We start from the raw sequence: 8,284 nt of genomic DNA, 5'->3' as shown, positions 1-8,284 counted from the left end.
CAGAAGGAGGACACGTTTGATAGATTTGGAATGCTATAGAAAAAAGCATACCTTCATTTGATTTGAACATCACATATCGAGAGCACAATATGTTCATTCATCTATTTATCCTAAAAACATTTTTTTTCAAATTTCATTTTCATTGCCAAGCTCTGTACTGTCTCTAAGGACCAAGCAATAAAGAAGATTAACCCTGTCAGCAGCCCTAATGCTGACATTTTAAGAAACAAAGTGCTTCCTCTCCCTCAAGCTGTTTTACTGCCATCCACCTGAAAAGTGTTGTGAGACATACACAAATTTAAGGTAACTACAAATGTGAATGGTTACCCTGGAGTTTTGCAGTGCCTGAAGATCACAAAATCCTAGGGACTGTGATATAATTTTGCTGTGTCTCTACCCAAATCTCATCTCAAATTGTAGTTCCCCTTATCCCAATGTGTTGTGTGAGGGACCTGGTGGGAGGTAATTGAATCATGGGGCCGGTTACCTACATGCTGTTCCCACGATAATGAGTGAGTGCTCACAAGATCTGATGGTTTTATAAGCGGCTTTTCCCCCAACCTCGCTCTGCACTTCTCCTTGCTGTCACCATGTGTAGAAGGACACGTTTGCTTCCCCTTCCACCATGATTATAAGTTTCCTGAGGCCTCCCCCGCCCTGTGGAACTGTGAGTCAATTAAAGCTCTTTCCTTTACAGATTACTCAGTCTTGGGAATGTCCTTATAGCAGCATGAGAACGAACTAATACATACTGGGAATACAGAGATTGTAAACATATCAGATCATTTCAATAACACTATATCATCTAAGGCAGAGGTGTGTATCAGGGACTAGGGTGCCCAAAGAAGGGCCTGGCTAGAAAGTTTGACAAATGTTTTCTCAAAGAGATGACGGCCAAACTGTGTCTGGGCCACATTTTTCAGGTGTGATAATGCTTTTATCTGAATGTGAAGAAAAGGTGGATCTTGGATAGATCCTCACCAAGGCAGTGAAAGATCCTTGTAGAGGGCCTTTAGGTAGATAAATGAGAGAGGGAGTTACCATCACATCACCAAGATGTTATTTTCTCCAGTATAAAGAAAAAGACTCAATTACTTCTTCCTCTCTGTTCTCTTTCATAGCTATTCTCAGCTCTTTGGAGGCTACCTCATGAAGACTCCCCTGATCTAAATTATTAAGACCATCTTCTTTGGGAATGACAGAGAGAAGAGGAAGAGGAAAGCAGTGTACAAAGAATGAGAATTCTATGTGCCTCCAAAAAGAAAAAACTGCAACTACACATCAGCATTATGCAAATGACCTCTATTCTTAAAAGTTGGCTGAGAATGAGGAAATCCATTGCATTCACAGAGATATTCTGTGTGAGCAAAAAGGGAGAGAACAACAGTACTACTTTAAAAAGAAATGTACTATGTAATTTTCCCTAGCATTATCCAAATGAAACATTTTTGAAGCACCAAGCCTCTATCCACAGATCAGAAACTGAAAAAATATATATTACATTTTTCTTATACAGGCATACCTTGGATATATTGGAAGGTCAGTTTCAGATTATGGCAGTAATGCAAAATACCCTATTAAGCAAGTCACACCATAATTTTTGGTTTACCAGTGCATATAAAGTTATGTTTATACTGTAGTCTTTTCAGTGTGCAATAGAATTATGTCTCCAAAAATGCACATACCTTAATTAAAAATTTTTTGTTGCTAAAAAAATTCTAACAATCATCTGAACCTTCAAAGAGTCATGATCTTTTTGCTGGTGGACGGCCTTGCCTCACTGTTGATGGCTGCTGCCTAATCAGGTTGGTGTTTCCTGAGGTTTGGGGTGGCTGTGGCAATTTATTAAAAGTAAGACAATCAAGTCTGCATCTTCAATTAACTCTTCCTTTTACAAAAAAAAAACTCTGTAGCATTTTTTATAGTATTTACTTACCATAAAACTTCTTTCAAAATTGGAGTCCTTTCAAAAATTGTCCTTGCTTTATTAACTAAACTTATGTAATACTCTAAATCCTTTGTTGACATTTTGACAATGTTCACAGTATCTTCAGCAGGAGTGCAGTCCAGCTCGTGAAACTTTTTTCTATTTTCATCCATGAGAAACAACTGTTCATCAGTTCAAGTTTTACCATGAGATTGCAGCAATTCAATCGCATCTTCAGAACCCAATTTTAATTCTAGTTCTCTTGCTATTTCTACCACATCTGCAGTTGCTTCCTTAACTCAAGTTTCTAGGAACTAATGCAGCTGGTGACTTTACATTGAACCCTTCAAAGTAAGGGGTTGGAATCCATTTCTTCCACACTCCTGTTAAGGTTGCTATTTTGACCTCCTGCCATAAATTATGAATATTCTTTATGTCATCTAGAATGGTGAATCATTTCCAGGAGGTTTTTATTTGCCATTAAAGGAATTGTTGTCTCTATATATGGGAACTATAGTCTTACAAAGTATATTTTTCAAATAATAAGACTTGAAAATCAAAATTACTCCTTGATCCATGGGCTGCAGAATGGATATTGTGTTAACAGCCATGAAAACAACATTAATCTCCTTGTACACCTCCATCAGAGCTCTTGGGTGAACAGGTGCATTGTCAATGCACAGTAATATTTTGAAAGGAATCTCTTTTTCTGAGCAGGTCTTAACAGTAGACTTAAAATGTTCAATAACTGTACTATAAACAGATGAGTTGTCATCTAGGCTTTGTAGTTCCACTTATAAAGCACAGGCAGAGTCCATATAGCATTATTCTTAAGGGTTATAGGATTTTTGGTCCATGAGCATTGGCATCAACTTAGTGTCTAATGCAGTTGATGACTTTAACAAGAGTCAGCCTGTCCTTTGAAGCTTCTAAGTCAGGTATCAACTTCCCCTCTCTAGCTATGAAAGCCTTAGATGATCATCTTACAATATAAGGCTGTTTCTTCTCCAGTGAAAGTCTACTATTTAGCAAAGCCACCTTCATCAATCATTTTAGCTAGATCTTCTACATAACTTGCTGCAGCTTCTATATTAGAACTTCCTGCATCACCTTGAACTTTTATTTTATGGAGATGACTTCTTTCCTTAAGTCTCATGAACACATCTTTGCTAGATTCCCACTTTTCTTCTTCAGCTTCCCCACCTGTCTCAGCCTTCATAGAATTAAAGAGAGTTAGGGCTTTCTCTGGATTTAACTTTGGCTTAAGGAAACATTGTGGCTGGCTTGATCTTCTATCCAGACCACTAAAAATTTTTCTACTTTAGCAATAAAACTGCTGTTTTCTTATCACTTGGGTGTTCAGTGTGGTAGAAATTTAATTTTTTTTCAAGAATTTTCCTTTGCTTTTACACATTGGTTAACTGGCACAATACATCTAGGTTTTCTACATGCCTTCCTTGCTAAACAATCATTTCTAGCTTTTGATTTAAAGTGAGAGACATATGACTCTTCCTTTCACTTAAATGCTTAGAGGCCATTGTAGGATTATTATGTTACCTACTTTCAATATTATTCTGTTTCATGTAATAGCCAGGCTTGAGGAGAGAGAGAGAGAGAGAGGGAGAGAGAGAGAGAAAGAGAGATAGAGAGAGAGAAAGAGAGATAGAGAGAGGGAGAGAGAGAGAGAGAGAGAGAGGGAGGGAGAGAGAGAGAGAGAGAGAGAGAGAGAGACAGTCAGGGAATAGCCAGTTGGTAGAGTAGTCAGAACACATGCCTTTGTCCTTTAAACACTGTCATCTTATAAGGGCAAAGCTGGTGGCATCCCCCCAAAATTACAATCATTACATCAAAGATCATTGATCACAGATCACCATAGCAAACATAATAATGATGGAAACATTGTAAATATTGTGAGAATTACCAAAATGTGACCCAGAGACGTGAAGTGAGCACATGCTGTTGGAAAAATGGCTCCAATAGACTTGTTCAACATAGGGCTGCTACCATTCTTGATCCATAAAAATACAGTATATATGAAGTCCAATGAAGCCACACATAATGAAATGATATATGATATATACTTTCTAACTCAGGAGCATTTAAAATAATATGGTCCTCATTTTAATTACATCATTTATTTCTGCTACACAGCAGCACACATATAAACAAGGGGAAGAAAGGGGAGCAACTGCCTTGAGTGGGCTCAACCATACATAAATTGGTCAATGGCAAACACATTTAAGCAGAATGTTGGGTTGGGGGTATTTCCTTGGATTTTAGGCACTTAGGGCAAGAGTCTAACCAGGAACCAAGATAAAAATATTAAGAGTTGGGAAAGGAGCTAAGATTTTGTTTCTACATCACTTTTCAAGTTACTCAAAGTGTTTGATTCAAAATACAGGATGATTCGGTGACATGCATGAAAGGATACTTCAGATGCTAAAAATGAAATACTCGAAAATAATTTAGTTTATTCACAGAGTGAAGAACTAACAAAAATATGTCTTTTTTCACCATAAAACCCCTTACATTCCTCCTCCCTCTTCTAGTCCCTGGATGATTCTATTTAAACATTTTTAAATTTTAAACACTTTATAAACAGTTTTAAATATTGGTGCAGGACTGAGTTGCTAGGAAAATGGGAGTCCTAATATGCTTTGTAGCTAGTAAACGTTTGGCCACCTTTTCTTCTTGTGAGCTAGGTAAACATTTCCATGTATTTTTCCAGCTCTTATCTATTCCATGGATGATCGTCAGCAACTGTATATATCAAGTCATAGATGAACAAAGATACTCAACATAGTAAGGAAGTCATTTATCCAAGATTTTCTGTAGTTATTTTGATAAGCAGATTTTGGCTATAACACTACCAATTGTAAAATCTTGTACCATTCCAGGGAGAGGCCAAAAATCTCTCATGAAAGCACCAGTATCTGAGTGCTGACCACTGCAGGCTTCTGCGCTTACAGAGGAGCTGCCTCACAGATGAGAGAAATACAACCAAGACTTCAACTACGATTGAGCAGAAAGCCTCCCATAAACATGAAGACAATTCGTAACCAGAGTTTAAGTTTTCTGAAGTTTGAAACTTTAGAAACCATGCAACTTTGAACCATGCAAAAGTGATCCAATATGGAAGCATTGTAAAAATAGTGCTTCCTTCCCAGTCTGGGTACAGTTTGTAAAACCCTAGAGGCTAGAATTTTCCCAAGCCTGTTTTATCCTCTTTATTCTGGAGAAGAAAACACATCAAGACATCAAAACATTTGACCTTGGAATGGATCTCATCCTTTGTTACAGACTGGCTGACTCTGAATATATCAGGAATGTACTTCCCAGACCCCAGGACTCAAATATAACCAGAGTGACAGATAGGGCAGGTCTGAGAGAAGTAGCAAACATACTTCATCCTAGAGTCAGAAAGAAACACGCTGGTATAATTCTAACTTAGAAAATAATGAGGTAAGGGGTCGTGTAAACTTCATACAACGCTGCTGCCTCTGAGTTATTAAAAAAATTACTAACAGGCTTCTGATCAACTAAAGGAATGAAATTAGGCGTTCAAAGGAGATTTTTTAATGTCCTCATCTAGAATTACTTTCCCATTGTGATAGCACTGAATATAACCTGAAGCTGGACATATTTTTAAAAACCTTTTAGATAGGCAGGTCTAAACCTTGAAAACATCAGTGATATAGAGAACCCACCATTGAGTGTGAGGTTTGAGAAATTGATCCTAAAGATTTAATTAATTGTCCCACATCAGTCTACCAATAGATTAATGCTTTTGTTCTTGGCTCCACTACCTTTATAAAAAATACGTGGATGGAAAATGTGAAGAAATAAAAGAGAATGATGAATGCACTCACATTTAAAGATGGAAAGAAGAGGAACCTTTTCAAATACCACATGGGAGAAGAACTTTGTGTCTTTAGCATTCAGAATATGCTCATAATTCCTGCCCATTTGCTCGACTATGTTTACTATTTTAGTTTTCACTGAACCTTAACACAAATCAATTTGGAACAAAGATACAAACAAGTTTTTTGATAATTTTTGCAATCTTGATAATTTCCTTTAAAAAATTTAACATAACAACATGGCCTTGTGCTACACATCAAGCTGTTTTTTTTTTAAATAGGCTTTTTAGAGCAGTTTTAAGTCCACAGCACAATTGAGCAGAAAGTACAGTTTCCATATACCTCCGACCTATCCCCTTCCCAAAGCCTCCCCACTATCCCACTATCAATGTCCCCCACCAGAATGGTACATTCGTTATAGCTGATGAGCCTATACTGACATCATTATCACCCAAAGTTCATTGTTTACATTAGGGTTCACTCTCAGTGATGTACATTGTATGGATTTAAACAAATTTATAATGACATGTATCTACAATAGTAACATGCGCACTAGTTTCACTGCCCTAAAAATCTTCTGTGCTCTGCCTATTCATTCCACCCTCCCTTTAAACCCTAGATCTTTTTAATGTCTCCATAGTTTGCCTTTTCTAGAAGTCATACAGTTGGAATTATACAATATGCAGTTGTTTTGAATTGGCTTCTTTCACTTAGTAATATACATTTAAGATTACTCTATGCCTTTCCATGCCTTGACAGCTCATTTCTTTTTAATACTGAATAATATTCAATTGCCTGGATGTACCACAGTTTATTTATCAATTCACCTACTAGGAGACATCTTGGTTGCTTCTAAGTTTTGGCAAATATGAACAAATCTGCTATACACAATCATGTGCAAAGTTTTAGTAAGAATTTTCAACTTCTGTGGATATATATCAAGAAGTACAAAGGCTGAATTGTGTGTTCAACTGCCAATCTTCCGAAGTACCACTTTACATTCCTACCAGCAATGAATGAGCTTTCCTGTTGGGTACTTCCAAGGCATCATTTTGCATTCCTAGCAGCACTGAATGAGAGTTCCTGTTATTCCACATTCTTGTCAGCATTGGGTAATGTGAGTTCCAGATTTGGGCCATCCTAATAGGTATGTAGTGGTATCTCACTGTTGTTTTAATTTGCAATTCCCTAATGATATAGGCTGTTGTGCATATTTTAATAAACTTATATACCATCTGTATATTTTCTTTGGTGAGTTTTCTGTTTAGGTTTTTGTGCAGTTTAAAATAAGGTTGTTCATGTTTTTATTGTTGAGTTTTAAGAGTTCTCTGTATATTTTGGATAACAATTCTTTATCAAATGTGCCATTTGCAAATATTTTCTCCCAGTCTGTGGCTTGTCTTCACACTCACTTGACACATTGAGTTACTCACTTGACACATTGAGTTTTCTCATAGAAAATGGTGCTTATTTGGGAGAATAAGATATTTCTTTGTTAGCCTGTCTCTTTCAGATATCCAATTTATAATTCTAGAAGTTAGAAAATTTTCTGGCTCCTCTCACATTCAGAAAGGCAGATATTTTATCTAACCTATAATTATCCCGTTCACAAATTAAATAGATATTTTTGTTCCTCAAACTCACTCTTTTATTCCTCGAACATTTCATTTTCTCTTTTCCTACCAATTTCAAAATCAATAGATATTAACATCCAACTGATCTTTGCCAGTGAGTACTAGGAGAGAACTAAGTTGAAAAATAAATTTCTCTCTGCTCTTTCAGAATGGGTGCATATGTGCTGCACTGCCAAGCTATATTTGACTTTCTGGCAATATATTTTCTTAGGGCTTAATTCTGGGCCAGCCAGAGAGTAATGTTACTTTAGCATTAAAGCTATACATTCTGGAGAGAAAAGCATAAGTTTCTGATGAAGAAAATAACTGGGAGTAATTTCCATTTTATAATGCCTTATTAGAGCATTAGAGAAGATTTGACAAAGAACAATGGTACAGACCACAGGAAGGAAAAACACAATTAAAAAAGATTTATGCACAAGGATTCCCTACCCTAGGCAAGGTAGGCTAACCACAACCTCATGTTAAGTTTGCCCAGAATGTTAAAAAAAAAAAAAAAAAAGATACTTATCTTTACAGAACACTTACAAAGTTTCAGGGCAAATTGCCATTTTTGAGTTAGGCAAACAAAGCACAAAGTTTCTCATACTCTACAACGAGCAACTGAGAGGGGCCCAGAAAACATTTCTGTCAGGTTTAAGATGGTTTAAATGTTTGAAGATGAAAAAAAATTCTGATCCTCCCTGCTAATTGTATTGTACTTTGCAACAGACATGGGCCTTTGTTATGTCTGCAGTTGAAAACTGAATATTTCCAAAAGGAGACCTTTGCCTGAAAATGGCAGAGAACTACAAAAACCTCATACTCAAGACCTCTTCAGAATCAGATCAACTTCTTCCATTTGCTAACCTCTTGCAGATTTA

The 8,284-nt window shown here is 36.6% G+C and overlaps 1 long non-coding RNA gene across 1 annotated transcript; it reads left to right on the top strand.

Moving 5' to 3' along the window:
• Nucleotides 1-1,453: 1,453 nt before the first annotated feature.
• Nucleotides 1,454-5,498, top strand: LOC105499981 (uncharacterized). The gene is made up of 2 exons (XR_011624236.1): nucleotides 1,454-1,539; nucleotides 4,825-5,498. It is a non-coding gene; the product is annotated as an uncharacterized lncRNA (long non-coding RNA).
• The last annotated feature ends 2,786 nt before the right edge of the window (nucleotides 5,499-8,284 follow it).

The sequence above is a fragment of the Macaca nemestrina genome, chromosome 6, assembly GCF_043159975.1.
Source record: "Macaca nemestrina isolate mMacNem1 chromosome 6, mMacNem.hap1, whole genome shotgun sequence".
In the NCBI taxonomy this organism is placed as follows: domain Eukaryota; kingdom Metazoa; phylum Chordata; class Mammalia; order Primates; family Cercopithecidae; genus Macaca; species Macaca nemestrina.
Note: the sequence above shows the minus strand (reverse complement) of the source record. Positions and strands in the feature narration are given on the sequence as shown.